The sequence below is a fragment of the Rosa chinensis genome, chromosome 2 (assembly GCF_002994745.2).
Source record: "Rosa chinensis cultivar Old Blush chromosome 2, RchiOBHm-V2, whole genome shotgun sequence".
In the NCBI taxonomy this organism is placed as follows: Eukaryota; Viridiplantae; Streptophyta; class Magnoliopsida; order Rosales; family Rosaceae; genus Rosa; species Rosa chinensis.
In genome coordinates, this window is record NC_037089.1 from 39,603,162 (window position 1) to 39,609,161 (window position 6,000).

The window sequence follows — 6,000 nt, forward strand, 5'->3', positions numbered from 1 at the left end:
TACAACTAATAAACCTGTTATACCACATTAGTAGACACATAAGAATATTGTGTGATTCAAAAAATCGAAATTGAAATTCGATAAGTTTGACATTACCTGTGAGCCTCAGAAAAGTTTATCATGCGTAATTGAGATAGTTTGATAATTTACTTATCGATCTCGGGTTTTAGAAAAGGTGCTCGAGAATATTTTCTGAAATTTTTCACGAGTGAAATCCTCGATTTAAGGATTGGATAATAAAGTACGTGACACGACGAGTTCGTTGGAATTTTCAGGAAATTTTCTGGACTTTCAAGTTATTTTTGGTGATTTTTGGAAGTTTCAGATTAATAGAAAATATTTTGGAAAAGCAGAGATCAACCTGGCGCGATCCTAGCCATCCATAAATCCACCGACTGATCACAGCCATCGAATATTAATTGAAAAAGCCTATAAGTAGGCATTAATTGAAAAACAAAAAAAAGATGATCCATCCAGAAGGATCGAGAGGGAGAACCATCCAGAGGATCCGAGTGGCGCTACTCCGTCCGGCCACAGCACAGCGGCGGACCCCGGCATTCTCTCCGCCTCGCCATCGTCGTCACGCTCGTGGCCTCTGATTGTCCATGCATTGAACGAAGAAGGAGAATCGAAGACCCGAAGCTCCGAGTCTCCTCCGGCGAGTTTCTACGAATTCCGGCGACTCCGATCACGGATTAAGCTGCATGTGGTAGGAAAACTCATCCTCTCGTCAATATCTATTCGTTAGATCAATTATTTTTTCAATTCGAACGATTTTGACTGATTGATTGGGTTTCTGGGTTACCTTCACCTTCTGCTCCGCCGTGTTCTTCAACGCCGGCAAGTTCTCCGGCCTTTCTGGCTTCGTTTCTTGCTCGGCTGCACTCATAGGCTAACAATCGAAAAGCTTTCTGGTAGTTGGCATCACACTCACCAGTTCATCTTCGGCAGTGACACTGGGAAGATCACGCTTGTCCTGGGTACTGAGTTGGGTTGATTAAAGTTGATTTCCGATTTCGAAGGTATAATCTCGAACTAGAATCACGTTTTGTTCTTGTGTTAGTGATCGGAAGTTATGGAACTGATATTATGATTTGCCAACTACTTGGTCTTGGAGAATTCTCCTTTTTTTTTTTGATAGACTACTTGGAGAAGTTTGACTGGTTGAGTTGCAACAAAGAAGTACACAATAATTGGTAAAAATAGAGCAATGAACTTTCAACTAATGCCAATTTATTAGAATTACTTGAATCTTTCAAGTGTTACAAACTTACAATACAGGTGCAATATAGTACAATTCTAACATGTTTATTTGATGACTCGTTCTTGATCAGAAGACGAATGAAGGTACAGCTGATAGCAGTAGTTTGCAGTTTCAACAGACCCAACACCGGTAATAAACGAATCCTGACCTACAACAGAAAGAGGCAGAGAGATAAACACAGAAAACAACCGAGACGAAGAGAAGGTATTTGACTAGGAATGGCTGCTGATGGAAGTGATTTCGGAACTTTAGGAAATTTAGGAACTTTAGTAACTTTAGGAATACCAAGCTTCCTATTCAAGTGAAACACACTGAGATCATTATTTGCAGGGTGTTGCATTTTCTGACCAAGAACCGCACTATGTGGATTCAAAGAACTTTCATGAGCTGAACTTGGAAGAGATTCCGAGAATAAAAGAAGAAGAACGAGTGTGAGAGAAAGCGCATATTTCATCCAAGTCATGTCTGCTCTAAGCAAAACGTAGTTTACTAAATGAATATGGAACACCAACTGGCTGAATGGATTCTTTTATGGATTAGAGGATTACCTATATATATAAGGTAGTAACTCCATTATGGACCGCGGTTCCGGTCAACACGCTTGAATACCTTGACCACTACAACGTACAGCATGCTTAGGCTAGCTAGGGGACAAGAGGAAAGAAATTTCAATGAGACCAAAAATGAAATTGTCATTGAAATTTTTGATTGTATCAAAGAGCAAGAGCCCTCCTAAACACAACACCAGAGTTTACTGTTAGTATGAGCTGTAGGAGAGGGACGATAATTTTTGGTTTCGAAAGATAGGAATTCGAACTTGAGTCCTCATCTAACGAGATGGAAAAATCACTTGAAGACTCCAACCTAAATGAGAGACACCACCACTCACTACTAGAAATTTCCCCAATAGCACTTGCGCTACTGTGTTTTTGGTCACCATAAATCATTAGTGGGTGTTTGGAATACTATCACACCATTGCAATTTATCACTAGGAGATTTTGTTGTCTCACCGTTAAGGCGTTAACAGTGGCTACTAAACACAAACACAGTACATACCTCTTTTGTATATATATTTAATTCAATTAATTCCTGAAACCCACTGAAACAGTGTGTGTGGAATATGAAGATAAAGTAAACTCATGGGTCCCCATTTGATATAGTATTAATATCATAATAAAATTAGTGTTTAAGTAAATCTAGAATATGTGTCTGACCCAAACTCTAGGTTACTTGACCTAGTTGTAATAGGGTTAGGAATTAGAGATATTTTCGGAGATATTCATACATATCCGATTAATTGTACGATTAACTTTCCTTGTACAACTCTGATTCTATGTCTGTAATCCTCTATATAAAGAGATCTCTATTATCAATGAAAGTACGACTCAATTCTCTCCCAATTTCAATTTTCCTTAAACACGTTATCAGCACGAAACCCTAACCCTGAAACCCTAAATTCGTAACCTTCAAATCCCAGAAACCTCTGCCCCCCACCTTGAAGCTCTCAACTCCAGGAGTCCAGAACCGGCGGCGCCACCCCCAGAATCGGACGAAAAAGTACCGAACCGGCCCTCCAAGCAGAGACCTGCCCATTTCACAAGCTTCCTGATAGGAGCATTTTAATGCGACGTTTTAATTGTTATTTCCTCATATTTTACTTAGTTATTTCCTTAAATAAATAAATTTTAATTTAGTTTCTATTTTCTAGGTACATCGAATAAATGGAGAATAAATGAGCTTAGAGGCAAAAGGGATGCATAAATGAGCTGAAATGAAGAAATGGAGTTTTCCTGGTCTGACTAGGAATCCCAGTCAACGCAAGAATCCTGATGAGGCTAGGAAACCTGAAGGCATTAGGAGACCACATGATGACGTGGGAGATATTATGGGAGATTAAATCTGATTTTTGCATGGGAAATGATGGAGATAATGTGAAAATCAAGGAGATTACGTTGAGAAAATCTTGGGAGAGTTTCATGGGATTGTGCAACAAGAAAAGGCTCATAACAAGTCCAGATTCGTTCCTTAATTCCCTCAAGATATGTTGGCTGAAATTAGAGAATAAAATCTGCATTTTGTCATGAAAATCAAGAGAAAATCAAGGGGAGGATGTTAAGGATAAAGCCATGGAGAGATTTAAGGGAGAAAAAGTCCAAAACAAGTCCAGATTCATTCCTATTTTCACTCAAGATTATGTTGGCCGAAAATTAAGAGAAAAATCAAATAAAATCTTGGGAAAATCAGCAATAATATATTTGGAAAGATTATGGGATTGATTTTGGAGCTTTTTGATTGGTTGAGTGACATGGTAGAGCTGACGTGACATTAATTCATTGGTTGGAGCTGTGTGGTGCAACCAGAAAATTCCTTAGAAATTAAATTCATGAAGCCTAGCCTTCCCACATATAAACCCCCTATGCCACAACACTCCACACACCTCTTCATTCAGAAAATTCTCTCCATAACGTCAAGCTTTCTCTCCATCCTCTAGTTTCAAATCTCCGCGTCTTCAAGCAAAGAGAAGAAGAGAAGAAGAAGCCATGAAGCCTCCTAGCCGCCATCATCCACCTTGTGTTGTGAAGCTTTGGAGCCTTGCTTTCAAGATCCAAGACCAACGTCTCAAGCTTTCCACCATTCATCCTTCACGGTGTAATTCTATCTTTTTCCTTGTAACTTTTTCAGGTTTTCTTTGTTTTGATTTCGTATGAACTTGATTTCTAGTTGACATAAACGTTAAGGGCAAAGTTTAAAGCCTATTTATATGTTTTGAAATAAAGTTGTGATTTCTTTATGTTGATTTATATGTTGCTTATGTGAGATTGCTTGATTGATTTTGTTTTACAGAAAACTTTTGCATGTTTTTGTTCTTTGGTGGCCAACTTAGGATATATGCATGTAATTGGAGCTAATTTAAGTAGTGAAGGCTTTAGACAAAAGTCGAAATCAATTAAGGAGGATTGCAAATAGGTGAACTTATTCATAACTAGGTTGTGCACTTTGGTTGACATCCTTTCTTTGTTCTTCATGCGTTGAATGTGTTCTTGATTAGCTAGCTTTCTAGACTATGATTGCATGTTCAATAGGATTGATTTAGGTGCTTTCACTTAGATTAATTACTGAAGGAAAGTAAAATATGGGAAATCGTTTGCTTTCTAACGTTTCACATGGTCAACTTCTTTCTCATGACATAGAAAATCAACTATAGGAATTATGATTGGATTTCTTGCATATGATTGTGGTTTTGATCTTTATTCCTTGCGTTCCACCCTTGTATATATGTTTTTACATTTTCTTTATTTTATTTATTTAATTTCAATTTAATAATTCTTAAATCCCCCTTTTATTTAGTTATTTGTATATATTTTGTAAATATTATACTTTGCATTTATTTTAATTCTTTAATTGTTTTACAATGACAGGTGTACCCTCAATCCCCGGAATAGAACGATCCCTACTTGCTTATACTACTAATGATATTTATAGGGGTTAAATTATGCGCTTGCTTTTGAGCGTATCACTTCCAGACATCTTTTCACTGTCATACTTTTCCACAAAAGCCAACTCGACCCCAAGCTCCAGGAACCGGGATTAGATCTCCAAAAACAGGCCAAAACCTGACCGGACCGGCAACATCTCTGCCAGCGAAAGAGAAAAAAAACCAGAGAAGAAAAGAAAGAAAAGAAACAAGCAGCCCAAAGAACTTGTGGCCCAGAGGAGAGACGCGGCCCAGAAGCAGAAGAGAGAGGGAAAGGCGGGCCCAAGTCAGAAGAGAAGAAAAAAAGAAAGAAAGGAGGGCAGCCCACTGGCCCATTGATGTCACTAGGCCCACTGTGTGAGCCCACAGACACGTCAGCAAGCCAATCAGCACAGCCTCGTCAGCAGAGACCGCCACTTCATCAGAGGACCCCAGCACCACGTTAGCACATGTCAACTTTCCGGCCACTTTCCGGCGACCTATTTCGAGGTATTTTTTACTAAAAGTTCCTGTTTTTTTAGTTTTTATTCAATTTCTCTTATTTTTCTCGGGGACTTGCAAACTCCCTTCTTCTACCCCCCTTTCTTCATCATAGGGGAGACCTAATTAAGTCGAACTGTGGGGGGTCGTGCTCACTCCAAGCTTGGAGCTTGTAGAGTCCTCCAAACTTAGAGTTTGTTGAGAAGAAACGATCGACCATAAACATCATTGTTTCGATCTAATCCAACCCCTCTTGGAATCTAATTTCTTGGAAGCGACTATGATCGGAAATTCCTAATTTCTTGGAAGCGATTACGCTCAGAAATTTTATATGTTTTTGTGGTAGCTTTTTCACTCCGAAACTAACCATTTTTCTTGTTCTCTTTCAGGATGAGTAACCTGAACAAATTGGACTTTGCTCCATTGGGAACAATTGGCTCTGGATATCACAGGTGGGTTCGTGATGTCCGCCAGCATCTCAAGGCCAATGGAATCTTAGATATGATTCTTGAGCCTAGCCAGGACGTGCTAACTGTTGAGCAAGCTCAAGCTTTGGAAGTAAATAGAGCAGCCTTAGAGGCAAATAAGGCGAAAGTCATCATCCTAATGACTCGTCATATGGATGATTCACTCCAGTACGAGTATATGAATGAAGAAGACCCCAGAAGACTGTGGGTCTTACTCGAAGAAAGATTTGGCAACGTCCATGACTCCCTGCTTCCTGACCTAGAAGTGAGATGGCATAGCCTCTGCTTCTGTGATTTCAAGTCAGTTCTTGAC

General features: G+C 39.3%; 1 long non-coding RNA gene across 3 annotated transcripts; it reads left to right on the forward strand.

Annotated features, from left to right (window-relative positions):
• The first annotated feature begins 447 nt into the window (after positions 1 to 447).
• LOC121051617 lies at positions 448 to 2,478 on the forward strand. Of its 3 annotated transcripts, none has more exons than XR_005806256.1 (3): positions 448 to 1,196; positions 1,338 to 1,468; positions 1,595 to 2,478. It is a non-coding gene; the product is annotated as an uncharacterized LOC121051617 (long non-coding RNA). The 3 variants fall into 3 exon arrangements; XR_005806255.1 differs by having other exon boundaries at positions 1,335 to 1,468; positions 1,595 to 2,477; XR_005806254.1 differs by having other exon boundaries at positions 450 to 1,022; positions 1,335 to 1,468; positions 1,595 to 2,471.
• Positions 2,479 to 6,000: the final 3,522 nt, after the last annotated feature.